The 18356-nt window shown below is 38.2% G+C and overlaps 1 long non-coding RNA gene across 1 annotated transcript in view; it reads right to left on the reverse strand.

Annotated features, from left to right (window-relative positions):
• Nucleotides 1-2526: 2526 nt before the first annotated feature.
• Nucleotides 2527-18356, reverse strand: part of LOC116550118 — a 187909-nt gene continuing 172079 nt past the window's right edge. The window contains exon 4 of the long non-coding RNA XR_004268234.1: nt 2527-3613. This is a non-coding gene — a long non-coding RNA (uncharacterized LOC116550118). The remainder of the gene's footprint in view (nt 3614-18356) is intronic.

An 18356-nucleotide genomic window follows, 5' to 3' on the forward strand; every position in this document is an offset into this window, starting at 1 on the left:
GGCTGGAGTGCAATGGCGCGGTCTCGGCTCACAGCAACCTCCGCCTCCTGGGTTCAGGCAATTCTCCTGCCTCAGCCTCCTGAGTAGCTGGGATTACAGGCACGCGCCACCATGCCCAGCTAATTTTTTGTAGTTTTAGTAGAGACGGGGTTTCACCGTGTTGACCAGGATAGTCTCGATCTCAACATTTTGAGTAAAATTTGAATTTTGTTTGAGCCTGGCACATAATTGTCATGCCACGAATTATGACGTGATAATAAGGGTAAAGCTGGGTATTAAAGCAAGCTAATAACCAAGCAACTTTAGACATTTATCTGAATGTGATGACACACATATGGTTCCTGTCACTGGGATATCTCCAGGGTAGAAGTGTTTATCTGCAGAATTGACAAACAGATCTTATAGGACACATATAAAACCAAGTTCCTTAATTACAGACTCGTAAAATATCTGCTGGCACAGTAGGGCAAGTTTAACTGCTCATGAGAGGATGCCATTTGGAAGATAAGAGCCTTAAATAGACCATGATAGAAGAGTGGGGAGGGATTTTAAAGGGCTTGTCCCAATAAACAGCAGACACTGTGAGGCTCACAAATTTGCCTGCAGTGAAGGAACTATTCAGTTTGAACTGGGATCCTCTCCCTTCATGCTGAGATACACTTGCTCTTTCAGTTCTCTGCCTTTCAAACAAAAGGCAGAATTAAACCTTTTGAGGTCACCCCATGTTATCTACGATTACCCTAGCTTGGTGTTGAATCACCTGTTTATCTGTAGCTTTTAATCTGCTACACAATGGCAAAAAGAGGAACCCAAAATAACACACACACACACACACACACACACACACACACACACACCCCTCTTATCAGAATAGACAGATGCAGAAACATACAGGCGAGAATAATTAGAGCAAATTGAGCTCAAGATGGAACAAGCCTGGAGAAAAAAATATTCCAGACACGCTAAGGGATGTTTCTGTTATTAAAAAAAGTGAGGACTCTGCGTTGATCCCCTCTTGAGGCAGACAGATAGTTTTGGGCCCTCCAGTTAGGCAAGGCCTGGGGCAGCAGTGGGTAAGAGTCTCTGCAGGCACAAGTGCCAAGCAGCCTGGGTCTCCTTGGAAAAGGCAGTTCCATACTCCTTGCATTCTTTTTGGTTCTTTACCTCCAAACAGGAGCCTGCTGAGGCCGAGGATGGCCAGAATCACCTAAAGAAGAGAAGCTTCTCAGATGTTTCATCTCAAAGCAAAGATGGCTTTCATTTTTGAAAAGAAAAAAAACTAACAGCAACTGATTTTTTTTTCATCAATGTTCAGATCATTTTTACCAGTCTTATATGTTGTTGAGACATAACTTCCACTTAACCATCTCTCCCTATGAATGTTCCTAGTAATATTAGGCATGAAGAAAAAGAAACACCACATGTGAGCAGGGCCTAAAGTTCACAACGTAAGAGATCACTGAAAAATTTTCCATGTTTCTCCAGCCAGAGTAAAAAAGAGTGGTTTACCAGGCAACGCTGAGTGTTAAATCAGCCGGGTCTCAGGGGACTCCTGTGTCTTTGATCTGGTGTTGATACCATCTCAGAAAGGAGGGAGAGTTCTCAGTCCCAAGGAAATAACAAGAGGACTGTGCTCAGTGACTCTTAATTCTGACTCAGCTTTAAAATACAGCACTAAGGAGAGGTGCCCTGGTCAGCTTCTTCCATGCTCTCTACAGAGAAGAACCTCAGACATAGTTTTATAAGACATTACCATTTCCAGTGTCGGTTTTTAATCTGTTAATGGATAGACTATTGCTGTTAATAACTTTAATTTTTGTTAAAGATATAAACTATGCGGCCGGGCGCGGTGGCTCACACCTGTAATTCCAGCACTTTGGGAGGCCGAGGCGGGTGGATCACGAGGTCAAGAGATCAAGACCATCCTGGTCAACATGGTGAAACCCCGTCTCTACTAAAAATACAAAAAATTAGCTGGGCATGGTGGTGCGTGCCTGTAATCCCAGCTACTCAGGAGGCTGAGGCAGGAGAATTGCCTGAACCCAGGAGACGGAGGTTGTGGTGAGCCGAGATTGCGCCATTGCACTCCAGCCTGGGTAACGAGAGCGAAACTCCGTCTCAAAAAAAAAAAGAAAAAGAAAAAGGAAAGATAGAAACTATGCAGTGTGCAAGCCAAATGACTAAAGGAAAAGACACTTCTCTTTGTGTAATTGTCTTTGTTTTACGTCTTGTTGCTAAGACAATGTAAGCACATTGAGGAGAAACATTTCTGTCCTTTACAATTCATTGGGTTTAGCACAAAGCAGACACTCAATTAAAAATAAATACTTAGTGCAATTAAACATGAGCTCTAATTCCTAAGAAATATAACATCAGCATATATGGGTAACGTTGAGTTTTGTATTTCAAAGTAAGATGCAATCCTATGTGTTGTTTGAAACAATTTTTTTTTTTAAGAGACAGAATTTCACTCTGTCACCCAGGCTGGAGTACAGTGGCACAGTCACAGCTCACTGTAGCCTCAAACTCCTGGGCTCAATTTATTCTCCCTCCTTAGCCTCCCAAGGCACTAGCCCCACACCTGGCTCTAATCAATTCATTTTATAAATGAGAAAACTGAGACCCCTAAGATTTGAAGTATAAAATTTTCTAACTAAGGTTAGAAATGACCAGTTTGCCAATGACAGAATATCTGTTCCGGCCTGGTAGTGTTCATACCACATCCAGAATGCTGTACCCTGTTTTAGATACCATGCTGTTAAGAGAAAGTTATATTCTAAATTATGTCCAGAAGAGAAAAGGGGCTTGAGATAATCTCTTACAATAAATAGGTCAATAAACTGTGACTATATTATCTATAAGAGGAAATATGATGTCTGTCTTCAAACATTGGAAAACTCATTATACCTAAGACCAGTTAAGCTTATTATTGGTGGGAATGCAAAACCAGGACCAATAACGATTATCAGTGAGAACCGAGCTACAACAGCAGAGGTGTTCTCATGTGTAATGACCTCTGTGTTCCTAAAGATGTTCAAGAGGAAGCTAGACGTCAAATGTCAGAACCAAATGACTAGCAACTCAACCCAGGCACTGTGCTAGGGGTTTACATATATTACATGTAGCTCTTCTAATGACTTATAAAGGTAGACATTAGCCTCAGTTTACAACTAGGAAACTGAGATTCAGAGGTTAAGTAGCTTAACCAAGGTCATACGACTCACAAAGAATAGCACAAGAACCATAAGGAAAGTCTACAACATTTCAGAGGCATAAGGACCATAACAGCCCCTCGCTCTTCTTATGGGTCTCACCAGGATTGGGTACTTAAGATTAAACCAAAGCAGTACATGAATTCCATCCCCTGCTAAATACTGACACTGGACTAAGAGTTAGTATATTCATAGAGGAAAGCTGAAAAAGCAAGTGGCAAGCTCAGCATTCAAACTCACATCTCTCAGATCCCAGAATCCAACATCTTCCAACTCTATTGGATGACTGCAAGGACATCCTGTCCTTTCAGTTCCTGTTGGCTCTAAGATCTTCACTTTTGAGATTACTCTTTCAAGATAAGAATATGACGTTTCCCAAAACAGTGGAGGAAAGCTGAAAACTAAAAGACATAACGCTTAAAGATCTCTAACTAAAATTGTAAAGGGTACTAGGATTCACTTATACATTGTGAACACTGTGTCTCCAGTAAAAGTCTGGTGCACCTCAGATCAGATGCAACAAGAGTTTATTTTATTGTATACCAAACGGTCCAGCATTTTTTTCTATTTATCAGGTTTTCAAATTAAACAGAAAAAATACTAAGGAAGTACTCTTGGCTATGTTCACAAACTTACCTTTAAGCCCCCCCTTAATAATGATTTTACTGATAATGGTACCAGATTTTCCTTCCCTGGGCCAGTGAAGTGGAGTAAAATAAACGTGGGCTGCACCAGACCTCAGCTACTGTGTGTAGCTGTTATTGACTCACATTTGAGATAGCTCAGGGGACAGAAAGGCTTCAATAGCAATTACTTTTTTTAACTGATTCTGCTTTTTCAGGATAAAAGGATTTATTTTAATACTAAAAAGAAGTCAGTTATAGATTAACATTTGATTTTATCATAATAACATGAACCACTCTGCTTTTTCTTAAGAACTTTCTTAACGCATAGAAAATGCCTTGATCTGTTTCTAATTCTATTCAAATCTTTCCAAAGAATTTTCAACCAATCCTTGTATAGGAAATAGGATGGTGTTCCCTTACACTTTCTGCTTCAAACACCAGAAAAAACTGGAGCTTTTGGAGCCATGACCTTCTGTGAAAGTCTAATAAAAGGTATGAGTCTTGTTCCCATAAAAATGTACATAACACATCTACACAAAATCTTGCAAGCATTTCCTTATACTGTAGCAGAAAATTTTCTTCACACAGGTGAAAAAAATCTTGAGTTTCCACTTTTTGACAACTAGCATGGGTGGCTGTGTCCACCCTTTTCCCCAAAACTCTAACATAAACTATAGACAGAGAATATATAGCTCTAACCATATACCCATGTAAGTTATTATAAGTGTGGATTTTTTTTAAGTGCAATAGGCATCCAATAGATGATGTACATAGCAGACAGACAACTCTCTGTTGGAAGTCAACATTTGACAAAAGGCATACCTCCATTGTCTTCCTCTACTCCAAACTAAAGCATGAATACATGATTTTTAGGACACATGTTATCATCAAGATATTTCTAACGCGCATGGGTTCTTGCTTGAGAATATAAAACTTTCAGATGGGACAAATCTAACTACTAGTAAAGTTTTATTCTCCGTAGATTAACTCTTATTTGAAAAAAAAAAATAGTAAAAATGATTCTTGTGATCTAACAATAATTTCAGAATGAACCCAAACATCCTGCTTCTTCAAATTCACTAGCTTCGTATTTCCACTGGCAAGAACATCATGCAAGAAACACTTTATGTCCTATCATGCTGTGATGAGAAAAAAACTAAAGATTATTTAAGCGATGTCAAGATTTTTTCTTATTTACATTATCTACATTAACTAGGCTTGATATAAAAAATAATATTCATAATAAAAACTAAAGGACTCTTTTTATTTAACTCCTAAATGAATAATGAAAATAATACCGATCATGTAACACTGAAGCACTATAGGATTTTGCAGTTTTAAGAAAAAGAACATAATTAATTTTTTCACCAAGATATATTTTTAGATATCTTCTTTAGATATCCTGTTAGGATAAGGCAAGGAGTCCTTATCCTAGCAAGTTTTACCATAACACAGTTGCTGTTTTGCCATATTTTCCCATAAGAAGAAGGATCAAACTTTCAGTAGTACATAATTTACTCTTTTTTCTTTCATATTTAAAAAGCAACCAACTACAAACAGAATTCAGGCTGTAAGTACCTTTTCCAAGACTTTTTTTTTCATACTTTTAAGTTCTGGGGTACATGTGCAGATCATGCAGGTTTGTTACATAGGTACATATGTGCCATGGTGGTTTGCTGCATCCATCCTCCCATCATCTACATTAGGTATTTTTCCTAATGTTAGCCCTCCCAACCCCCCCACTCCCTGTTATCCCTCCCCTAACTCCCCCACCCCCCGACAGGCCACCGTATGTGATGTTCCCCTCCCTGTGTCCATGTGTTCTCATTGTTCAACACCTGCTCATGAGTGAGAATATGCGGTATTTGGTTTTGTTTCCAAGACTTTTTTTAATTAATAAGTTTACATTCTTCCTGTGTATAATCTCAGATGGTATGGAACACGTGTTACCTACAATACCTTTATTAGCAAACAAGAAATAGCATGGTTTTTTCTTCCTGTTGTAAAGATGATCAATTGCATATGTTTAAATTGTTCATTTCCGTGACTCACAACTTTCCACAGCCAACTGCATAATCAGTGATAAGCAATAGCAATAGGGTTTATATATGTATATATAAATATATATATATATGGCATATGTTTATATAGATATAAAACCATACTGCATTTTCACAGGCTCTGTATTGCCACAAAAGAAAATTCTTGATCCTCTATAAGGTTGTCTAAGAGCAATTATCTTAAAATAGCAATAATAATTATACCCACATTTCAGTCCTAATATGATTTCTAAATGGGGCCACATACCTGGTTATGGGCTCCTGGGTGCCACTCTGAAGCTACTTCCTGTTTTGTTATAAATGATTTTAGGGAAGGACTTTACTCAATTCGTGTATCCTTGTTCTAGCACAAAAAATGTCAGGAGGTGCTCATTTGGTGTCTATTCTCTCCAATATTCTGATTTGCTTCATATGATTTACAAGCATTTAGTAACTGCCGTATCAATTACTCTACCAAAAGAACCCTGAAAAGTCCTACAGGGCCAGACTTTCGATCATTAGCCATGTGACAAGGCTTTTTGCACCTGGGAAGGGATGGGCTCGATAAACTGTCAAATACCATCCAATCCACAGTACCACAATGCCTTGCCCATTTCATTGCAAAAGATAACATAATGCATACAAATTACAAAAGGGGGAAAGAATAAAAGCATGGAAGTTATGCAATATTCTTCAGTATTGCTCTTGTCCTGATCAATTATTCATACTTACTACTCTGTTATGTTTCTGTTAGAAGAGAAACCTTGCCTTTCAGAGAAAGAAAATTAAAATTAGATATTATAAAGGACAAATATCTATATTTTTTAAAAGCATAAAAGGTGGCCCCAGCCATAGGAAAGCTGTGGTCAAAACAAAAGCAAAGAGCTGGACAATGAGAAAGCTCTTTTGATCTATTTAAGCTAGAACAGGAGGATCTGTCATAGCTGAAACTTGAAAGAAAACTCACCCGCAGAGGGCTGAGAAACCAGCGGGGGTAGTATCTGGTTATTACTTAATATAACTGTAGCACAGAATAAAGAAGTTTTATTGGAAAACACTTTTGCCTGGAACTTCATATCTTACCAGGCTCATTGCCTTTCAAAAAAGATGAAGTAATTAACTGTGTCTTCGCAAAGAAGACATAGAAGTTTGCCTGATTTCTGGTCTGACTACCCTACAATTTTACCCCAGAATAATAGAAATTGAGCCATAAATCAAAATATTTAATCTCAATACAACTGTGTAAACAATCCATTAAGGGTATGTAGTTTATAATAACAGCCCTAAATATTACAACTTAAATATGAGTTATCAATAAAGAAAAATACTAAAAGCAACTTAATCAGTGAAATTTTGTTCTGTAATAGACATTAAAGGAAATATTCAATACAAGGACACTGAATTCCAAAAGAACTCAATTCTGGCATTTTCTAAAAGGATTTAATATATTTTGACAATAACTCAATCTAAACATATAGACATATTTTATACGTACATTTTTCTACATTAGAAGCAGTTTTTGATTCATAGGCTGAGTTTCTAAGAAAAACAAATAAGCAGACACTTTCAATTATTTTAAGAGAAGCCCTGAACCAATTAACATATTCTTACTACAGATACTTGTAAGGTACTTAACCTGATAAGCACATAATCAAAATAATAATTAAGGAGCAAAATAGAAGAAATGGAAAAGCAGAGATGTTTTAAGGAGAGAAATTAAAAGCAGCTTTTGTGTTGTGATAGTTCCAAGAGCGTTATAGGTTTGGGTTCTGAGGCCAGTTCTCCTGAAGTTCATTACGTTTTCTTAACAATTTTCACCAAAATTAAAATGAGCTATTCCCAAAAGGATGGCACTGTCTAAATGAGGGCCTCATTGTCCAAACCTCCTCCTGTGATGGTTACTGGGTATTAATCTACTTCACTCACTGTGCTTTTAGAAATACAGCACAACATTATACTTTAAAATAAATACACCTAAAACTAATAAGACACACTATTTTCTAAATTTTACTTTAAGTTCTTAGACACATGTGCAGAATGTACAGGTTTGTTACATAGGTTTACATGTGCCATGGTGGTTTGCTGCACCTATCAACTCGTCATCTAGGTTTCAAGCCATGCATGCATTAGTTATTTGTCCTAATGCTCTCCCTTCCCATGCCCCTCAGCCCCCAACAGGGCCCAGTGTGTGATGCTCTCCTCCCTGTGTCCATGTGTTCTCATTGTTCAGCTCCCACTAATTAGTGAGAATACGTGGTGTTTGGTTTTCTGTTCCTTAGTTTGCTGAGAATGATGGTTTCTAGCTTCATCTATGTCTCTGCAAAGAGTATGAACTCACTCTTTTTTATGGCTGCATAGTATTCCATGGGGGGTATAAGGGCCAAATTTTCTTTATCCAGTCAATCATTGATGGACACTTGGATTGGTTCCAAAGGACACACTATTAATTAACATTTCTGCTCATTATTTAAGCAAAGACATACAATTAGAGTAATTCATAGAGAATTTCAAATACCTAAAGATAATCTATTTTCCCAATTTCTGAAGGTTGGAGGGGTTGAATTTTGCTTCACTGTATACAAAAATAAACAAAATGAAGCAGTTGTATGTTTTTAAGAACTAACTAGATTCCTTAAGAAAAAACTGTTTGTGATTATCAGAGTCCCAGGCCTCTAAGGAAGTAAGGAAGGGACGGTCACAAATGGTGGGAGGTGATTATGCTGAGGTCATAGGGCTTCCTTCTTCTTGCTTCACACCATCCCACATTTATCTTGTTTTCTACACTGGAATTCCACATAGCTTTTTATCTGAAAATAGAATTCTGCTTTAGAACAAAGGCCGTTTTTAAGGAGGTAATGACTATAGATGGCCAGGTGAAAATTTTCTAGGATGAAGAGAATTAAAATAATGATAAAAGAAGAAATAGACAAAGGGAAAGTTTTGGCATAAAAACGTGAACCTAAAAAGGGACAGAGAGAACTAGGGTAAGTATACAATCACAAATCTCTTTCAAAACTTCATTAGCTTAAATCTTTTAAAACTTTACTATTTGAGTTATGCAATTCCTTGTTTCCATTATTCTCAACCCAGGGTGGTGTATAGTGTGACACTTAGTTTTATATATCGACTTCACTGGGTTAAGGGATGCCCAGTTAGCTGGCAAAATGTTATTTCTGGGTCTGTCTGTAACAGTGTTTCCAGATGAGATTAGCATTTGAATCAGTAGACTGAGTAAAGCAGGTCTGCTCTCAGCAATTGGGTGGGCACCATCCAATCCATTCAGGGCTCAAATAGAATAATCAGAGGAAAAGCAAACTCTTTCTGTTTTTGAGCCGGGCCATCCATCTTATCCTGCCCTCAACATCAGAGCTCCTAATTCTTAGGCTCAAAACAAGAGTGACCTCACCAGTTATCCTGGTTCTCAGGCCTTTGGACTCAGACTGAATTATATCACCAGCTTTCCCGGTTCTCCACCTTGAAAACCGCAGACGGTGGGACTTCTCAGACTCTATTATCATGTGAATAAACAATTCTCATAATAAATAAATGATTGATAGATAGATACATAGATATATATTCTATTGGTTCTGTTTTTCTGGAGAACCCTAATACAACCGCCATGTGTTGATGTGTACGTAAAGCCACAGAATAAAGAAATGTCAGCTGATATTGCTATTATTTCTAGAGTACTAATCTTATTAATACTAGCGAATTGTATTAAAACAAGCTTGGTAATGTTATTAAATAAATCTGAAGTTTAGTAAATTTTAAGATAAAAACCCAATCTTCTCAGAGATGATGTACTTGCAGAAGGCCACTGTGGTCTATATCCCCATGTTCCCACACCTGCGCACTTGCTCTTCATCACCACTTGGAGTAGTTCTCATTGCAGAACACCAAATACAATAAAGCCCATGATGGCGTGCCCCATGATGATGCTAACTGGAATATAGTGATTGGCTACTGGTTCCCAACCCCTATTCTCAAAAAAGGGGAGCTAATGTTATCTTCTGCAGTAAGGAGGGGGAGAAAAAAGGAAAAAAATTATCACTATATATTTGTTTATAATCATCAGGCTATTTCTATTGAGCTGTTAATTAAAACAAGGTTATTTTTTTTTCCTAGAGCAACTGGTAGGCTGACCAAAAGATGTTGTTTTTCATTATCCTTGCAATAATGAGGCCCTACATTTTGTGCAATTAAACTGTTTGAATATTATTTATAGCATTATGGAGGAGTTTGCTGCACTTAATCTCCCTGGATTCTATATTGACCAAGACAACAGCCTATCTCAATTGCAGTTGTCTTGTCTATAAAATGAAAACTTGAGTACCTTAGGGAGGACAATTTTGATACACAAATGCTTTCCCTTTCCCTCATGACCATGGCAGACATGACCCTGGATATAGTCTTGAAGCCCTTCTTCCTGTTTTCCAAGAAATAAATCCAGCAACTGGGGGTGGATTATAAACAATATTTGCTATCCCTGGACTAGATTACCTCCAAGTATTCTGCAAGCTCTAACATTTATAAGTGATATGCTGAACAGGAGTCACAAACACATAGCCCCTGTCTGTTCATAGTCTTTCTTTGGCTCACGCTATGTATAGGAAGGAATGCCAATCAGCCACCCTGGCCATAAGGCAGCATGCAGAAATCCAAAGTAATTATCTACAAGATGAACACAAGGAAAGCCAATCATCTCTGAGACCTCCCTCTCTGGAACGGATTTTTTCCTTTGTTATCTGAACAGGAGGTTCATGTGGAAAAGTACATGCAGAAAAAGTGTATCAACTTCAGAAACTTGAGATCAAGCAAGATTTTGTATGTTTAAAAAATTGAGCTCTCATTCCACTTCTCCAGCAGTCTCCTATATAACCTAGTCAAAAATAGAACCAGGTCCCAAAGTAACAGGGACATGAAGGTTACAAAGGTTAAATCACTTTCCCAAAGTTACTCAATTTAGGAATTAAATGGCTTCCAGTTTTTTCTCATTTCATGCCATGTTCAAAAAGGGCACAGTTTGGATTAGAAAGACCAGAGTTTCAAGTTGTACTTTTCCTCTATATCTAGCTTAAGCAAGCCTCTTAGCTCCCGTTTCTTCATTTATATTCTATCTAGTGAAGGACTGATAATGGCTCTCTCAAATGTTTGTTGTGAGGATTAGAATTTAGCTGTGTAAAGCAACACCTAGCATAGTCCACAACACTTGCCCAGCATTTTAAATGTTGTAGCTATTTGTAGCGGATCAGTCGAGCAGCAGACACAAATGGGTTAAAGGAGAAGTGAATGGTTAACTTTGAGATTTATCAAAGAACGGACTTTAGGGACAGTAATGCTGCTAACCAAGATAGGAGACATTAATTTCCATTGCATAATGACAGATCTCAGAGGAAAACAATATTAAATGAACTATCAATGAATAGAGCTTACTGAGCATCAGGAGACTGGCAAAAATCATCAGTTCATGTCTCTGCCTTATGTAGGCAAACAATTCAGAACAAATAGTTGTCTCTTTTCTTCTTTAAGGTCACTAAGGAAAGAAAACAAGCAATTTCTCTGTATATCCCATTTCAGTTTGATCCCTTTTCGTCCCAAAGATCTTCATTAGATCCAACTGTAATCTCTTGTGTCTTAGTGTCAGCCTTTTTCATCTTATTCTGTCCTTTGCTGATAGAAAACATGTTCAGTTTTATGGGACTAAAACTCTTCCCAGATGGTAGTTATCCTAAAAGCAAGATGTCTGGTTTTTCCACAGCATCATTTTCCAGCTCATTATTCACCATTTTTATTCTTTCTTAGCATTTGTGTACCAAACTTTCTTCCATTTTGTTACATCTTTAATAAGAGATGATAATGATGAAAATTATTTTAATACTTTGGAAAATCAACTTTCTTATCCTCCAACTTGTTAAATTCTTCCTCTTCCCCATCCAAACATAGCAAAACAATTATTTAACCCTGATGTTTTACTCCCTGAGAAGCTTGAATTTTGAGTAATTGGCTGTTAAAATGGTTCATGTGCAGAAAGACATATAAAATGTTTGAAAATGTGTTTTTAAATTCCTCCCTTAGATTATTTACATGCTAATAATAGTAATGACACTTTGAAACCCAGAAATAATATCTGAAGACATCACAGGTGCATAAATATGAGGTGCTAAAATTAAATTCTGGTTGTAGATTTGGGATCCTTGTAATAACTGCACATTTTTTACTTTTTCTTAAGAAATAAACACTGAATTGAAAACAGAATTTTAAAAACTAAAGCAAAAATGATTGAACTTGTGATTGACAGTTACTATTGTTGGAAGTGAGTCAGGCTAAGGGTGTAGGCAGAGGTTACTTAGTATTGTCACCATAGCACACAGATCCAGATCCCTGCAGCAAGACAACCAGCCTTCAGCTTAAAAAGGAACCTGGACAGATAGATGAAATCTTTTAGGCATAGTGAGACAACAAAAAGAATATATAATACTAACTGTGCTCCCCAAAATCCCACTAAAAGAAAACAGAATGAAGAAATTTGGAGCAAGCTTAATTAAAGTTTCTCTTAAAACAGATCTGATATATTTTTTTTTTCTTGGCAGGGGGTGTGGTAAAAAAATGAAGAGTAAAGTTTTTATAAAATCTAAAATCTGTTTCTTTTCTCAATTTCTACCTGGGGCAAAAAGAAAAAATAAAAAGTTGTTTTATTATATTCTCCTCTCTCTGCTTCTCACACACAACTTCTCATTAAATCTCTTTTTTTCCCAAAAACCTCTTCCCTTGACTGATGGCTTTTGCTTAAGGCTTAATCTATGTTTTCTCCTTATAATTGAATGGCACTGTGTCCAATATACCCTGCTGTGATATAGTAAATCACACCTTCCTGAATCTCCGAAATGCAGTTAAAGGATGTCAGAATTATCTTAGAGACGACAGGTTTCCCTTATCTAAGGATGATAGAGCTGTCCCTAGTGAAAAAAAAAATCACCTCATAACATTTTAAAGATTCTTCTGTAATATTTAAATAGTTTTGAACTTAAATAAAATAGGAAACTGGTCCTTTTTAAGAAAAATAGCTGCCTGGTGCAGTGGCTCACATCTGTAATCCCAGTACTTTGGGAGGCCAAGGTGGGCACATCACCTGAGGTCGGGAGTTTGAGACCAGCCTGACCAACATGGAGAAACCCCATCTCTACTAAAAATACAAAATTAGCCCAGCGTGGTGGCACATACCTGTAATCCCAGCTACTCAGGAGGCTGGAGCAGGAGAATCACTTGAATACATAAGGCAGAGGTTATGGTGAGCCAAGATTGCGCCATTGCACTCCAGCCTGGGCAACAAGAGTGAAACTCCATCTCAAAAATAAAAATAAAAATAAAACAATTAGAAATCATTAGTGGAACCAGGCTCTAAAACTGCAGAATTTGGTAATTAGGTGATCTATGGCAGCGTCATACAAAGAACTCTCCCAAGAGCTCAGAGCTTCTGAAAGGTAAGGCAGTCTGCTAAGTCAACTGTGGCCACCAGGATATGTCCAAGGAGCTCTCCTGATTGGAAACCAAACTTGCAACAAGAGAAATGGTACTTTGGAAAAAGTTGATTGTTTATTTTTGATTTTTCACTAAGAAAAACAAAAAGCATGAAGCAGGGGCTTTCTGAGGAAGATGCCTTTCTAAGCTGCACCCAGGGACACCTACCACAGGCCTTCCAACAATGGCAGAAGCACTCCGGGCAAATAGTGAGGCCATCAGGTTTCAGCCTTTTCTCTTTGGATTCCTTCCCTTTCCTTCTTCTGGAGCTCTTTGGGGTATCCAATAAAGACTTCGCCTGTCTTCTTTACAATCAATTCAGAAAGAATTGACATCAAGCATTTTAAACTTTTAATCATTCCACCAATTTTACAGGGTGACCTATTCTAGGCATTTACATTTTGAGAAGTCTTTGGCACATAAATATACATTGAAAATGTTTGGTTAAGAAACAAAAGGGCTCTTCCTGAATTCTGACTGTATTTTCTGATGCTGGATTCTGTCCTGAATAAGAAGAATGGACACTTCTCCAAGTGACACCTTGTTCTCCTAAGAAGATGAACCTGGCCAGTGGCACCACTAGGGCTCATGAGAACCCATTTCCCAGCCCTTGCATTCCTTAAAGCCAAAGGCAATTATGTAATCATTTACCTTGTATTCCCAACTGTAAGAGTATGCCTCTGAAACTTTTTAAAAATTTCCCTTGTAAAATTAATTTTATTGAGAGATTGCAAATATCACTTACCTTAGGCTCACCACTAAGCTGACCTTTCATGTATTTGTTTTGCTCAGATGTGTCTCTATTCAGGAAGCCTAAGATATATTTGTCTTATAACTAGAATACAAATAAGATTTTTATTCACTGAGCATCCCCTAGGCCCCATGGTATAGCAAAAACTCAACAGATCCCCCAGATAGGGTTTCTCTATTCCAGGACACTAATTATCAATTATTTTATCTCAAAAGGCTTCTTATCATTTTTTTCCTGTAGGTCTCATGATTTGAAAGATTTCTGTCTGGCAAAGATGGGCACATTAAGTAATTCACTTTCCCTTTTCATTAATCTAACAAATATAGCTTGCCAATAATCAGACCTCTGGATAGATTGAGATAAATATATTACCACAATGGAGTTACATAACCTCAGCCCAAAGCAAAGAAATTTGACAGTTTAATTAGTCTATGCATGGTTGTTGTGAATAAATGTATAACTCCTTTGAGATTTTTCAAGTCATCAAAAATAGCTCATAGAGTCTCATTACCATCCTCTAGACCACCTAGTTAAGGATAGAGGCTCAGTGCTCTCTCCCCCCTCTCTTACTCCCTTTACTCCCCAGAATTTCTGTCTTCTCTAGTGCTGGATTGTAAAATATCAACGAACACACTGGCCCATCAACTATTAATGTCTTAACCACTTCATTCCCCATTTTATGTCTTAATTTTTATTTCTCACTAAAGTATACACGTGAGCTTCCAGCATGGTAACACATTTCATCCCCAGCTTGGCCCAATGCCCCCAAGCTACTAAACTACCCTCACAGAGAGTGACATCTGTGAACTAGCCTTGCAGGTAGGTAGCTTTGCCGAGAATGCCCAAGCACTTCAGTTTGGTCAGAATACATATTCAAAAAATAGAACTTTCTTAATAGGGGAGATTCAGTTACGTCCAAGAATAAAACGATTGTTTTAAGAATTTTTTCCCGTTTTTTTTCTTTTATTTATCAAGAGACAGAAGAGAATAACATTATATAAACAGAACATTAGCTAATTAATTGCACCATGTATATTTCAAATGGGTCGACCTGAGGCTGTGTACTTACAATCTGACAAAGTCATCTCACTAGATGGGGAGCAGGTAAATAGAGTCCCACTGCTCTCACACAAAGTCCACATTAAAAAGAAACAAAACAAAACCTCTTTTCCTGTAATAGGCAAGCATTTACAGTACAGATTTAGGTGTACATGGTGCTTTCTTGAAAATGCTGTTGTTTAACATAAAATATGGCAGGATAAGATGACTACATTGAAGTGACATCCAACACATCCACAGCCTGAAAGCTGTTCTTAGATTTGCCTCACTCTTTTCACCAGGAATGGACATTTCAGATACAATTCTGTTTCCTGTTTTAAGTGAAAAGGATCTCAAATGATATGCCCATAACATACTGCATGTCATCCATTCTTATTTTTCCTTTGAAATACATTAGTAACTTTAGCTAGACCTTTTCTTCCCTCTTCTTGAACATCCATTGGCCTAGGATCAGTGACAAAGAGAGCTTACCTCCCATTGGGGTGTTCTAATCTCCCCGATGCCTGCCAGATTGCAGGGATCTCCTTTACCAACAAGCCAAAGAGGCTGGGGCGTGCATGTCCCTCACCAGGACTATAAGAGTCTCATAGAAGTAGGAAATTAGAGACAAAACAAATGAATTATTAACACTTCTATGATTCAGAGGAAGACAAAGGCTCTGTTAAGCTTTGGGGAAAAAAATGTCTTGCATCAGCACATCTTCATTAAGACAAGATTCTTTTCTAATGTTCAATATCCGATACCTCCATTCTCAAAAGCCTATAAATCTAAGAAAGATGTAATTTGTGGTAGAACTCTAGCCAATACTTTAGAGTAATTGGATTGAGGTTTGATGATGCTGAGACTCGCCTCCGAGACTTTTACACGGATTCATAACAGTAGGCCATGACAGGCAGCAGATTTGTTTCCTCTCCTGACAGAATAATATGGCACCAAGAGGCCATTTTTCTTGGGCTTCTACTGAGCTAAGCACTTATGTGTGAGTTGCCTGCTCTGTGTGCTACTCAAAAAAGCACAAAAATGAGACTCCACTGTCAGCTCCTGTTGTCTCATTCACCCTTCATGGGTGTAGTAATGCCACTATTTTGCCTGTAACACTAAGCCGTCCATTCTCTGGGATGGTGGGAAAGCTGAAGCAAGTCAAAAGCTCCTGACTGTATCAGAACATTGGCTGTATGTCAAGGTTTCCTGCCCATTTCATCATATAGTCTCTCCTGAAGGTCTGTCTGTCAATCTCTGTCAGATTCCTGATCTTCTGTTTACCAGTGACCTCTAACGACCATCCAAGGAACATTTTCTTACATCCATCCTTGTCTTTTGTGTCATAAAATCCTACTTGCTCACCTGGTTCTGGCCTCATTACCTCAGCGGCCCTGCAGTGACATCTTATTCTTGCTGGTCTAGTGCTCTATGGTACATCACCCACAGGAACCCAGAGCAACATGGGGACCCACCCTCCCTCCTGGATGGTTAGTGTCACTTCTCCTCTACTCTAAGGACTTCCCTAGGAATCACATAAGTCCCTACTCCCAAAGTCAACTGAAATGATTCCAGTATTTTGCTAGGCAGTATAATCATGTATCTGTTTCCCTCTAAATAAGAAGTTTTCCTAGGGAAGAAGCCAAATCTTTTTAGCCATCCATACCTGGAAGTGCTCTTTTTGCAGTAAGCGTTCAAGAAATGTCCGTTGAATTTAATTGAAATAAATATTTTTGTTTTTAAGTGTAAAAAAACAAACATTTATCTTAGTCCTGCTGGAACTTCTACGTGAAGCAATTGGGGTGATTTAGTACACAGTGTGTGTGTGTAGACCAGGGTAGGAAGCCAGAAGGGAGTTTATCCATTTCCTGCAGACAACTTCCAAGCTCCACAGGCCCCTCTTCCCATTCCATGCTTCCTCCCTTACCCCTTATGAGAATCTCTGCATGAGAGACATTAGTAAAGGCAGCATGCTGTGTCTGGGCACACTAAAAGAAAGAAAACAGAAAGCGTTGGACATCCACTCATTCACTGATGGATGGTCTTAAAGAGCTTGCAGAAATAACTATGTACCAGGAGATGTGATGGTGGATGACAGTGGGATTTGTCACCAGCCTGTGCATGTTGACTTGAAATGGAGTGAAATGGGGAAGGCTGTGAGGAACTAAGAAGCATGAGAAAACCCATTGTGAAAAGCAAGTAGCCCTGACAGCCAGAGTCATAGCTGCCAGCAGGCTAGGCTGTAGGTAGAGCTGCTATTTAAGCAATCATAAACTAAGTTGGCAGATCTCTGCAAGGATGATGGTGACGTTCAGGGATGCTGCTGATGTCTGCCTTAACAGCACACAAACAAAGATGAAATATTTGGACCCACTCCCTAATGCAGAGAAAGAAAACAACTCTTTGAGGACATGGAAAGACCTCCCAACATGCATCCTGAAGACTCGCAGAAATAAACGAAGGATTCTCTGCCATACACTAACTCCCTAAAATCCTAAAACCTCAGTAAACAGGGCCCAGTTCCTCTAAAAATCTCTTCTGACATGCATGTGCACATATTCATACACATACCACACACAGTCTGAACCAGACATCCCTCTTTTGTGCTCCCATAGCCTCCTATCAGCACCTGTGGTTACCCGGAGGTTACCTGTCTCTCCCATGGACTGTGAGCATAATGAATACAGACAATATGCTTTTGCTTTTTTATAATGAGGATCTATCTAGAAATACATACTTGACCCTCAATGAGTGTTTATGGACTCAAAAAAAAAGTTCTTGGGAAATGGACAAAAGACAGTCTAATGTCAGGTGAATGCAATATTCTCTTTTTTCCATCCCCCAGCAGCCTGGCTACACTAAGCTTGCATATATTGGCCCTCTCATTCAAGTGAGGTACATCTTAAATCAGCCCACAGGTTTAAGCTATCACTATATCTGAATCCAAGGTCACAGTCAGTCTCAATTGCCTGATCATTTTTAATTAACATAATATTCCTAAATTTTTTAAGCAAGTGGCATCCCAGCAGCCCAGTTCTGTCAAAGCTACAGACATTGCTGAGTACGTCTGAGTTTCTACAAGATGCATGGTTAGGCCTCACCCTGGGACTAAAGATTAGAAACACTAACCTTGGCATTAATCATATTTACTATTTAAGGAAAAGAAAAAATA

The sequence above is a fragment of the Sapajus apella genome, unplaced genomic scaffold (assembly GCF_009761245.1).
Source record: "Sapajus apella isolate SASKATOON/1434 unplaced genomic scaffold, GSC_monkey_1.0 scaffold7, whole genome shotgun sequence".
NCBI classification, from domain to species: domain Eukaryota; kingdom Metazoa; phylum Chordata; class Mammalia; order Primates; family Cebidae; genus Sapajus; species Sapajus apella.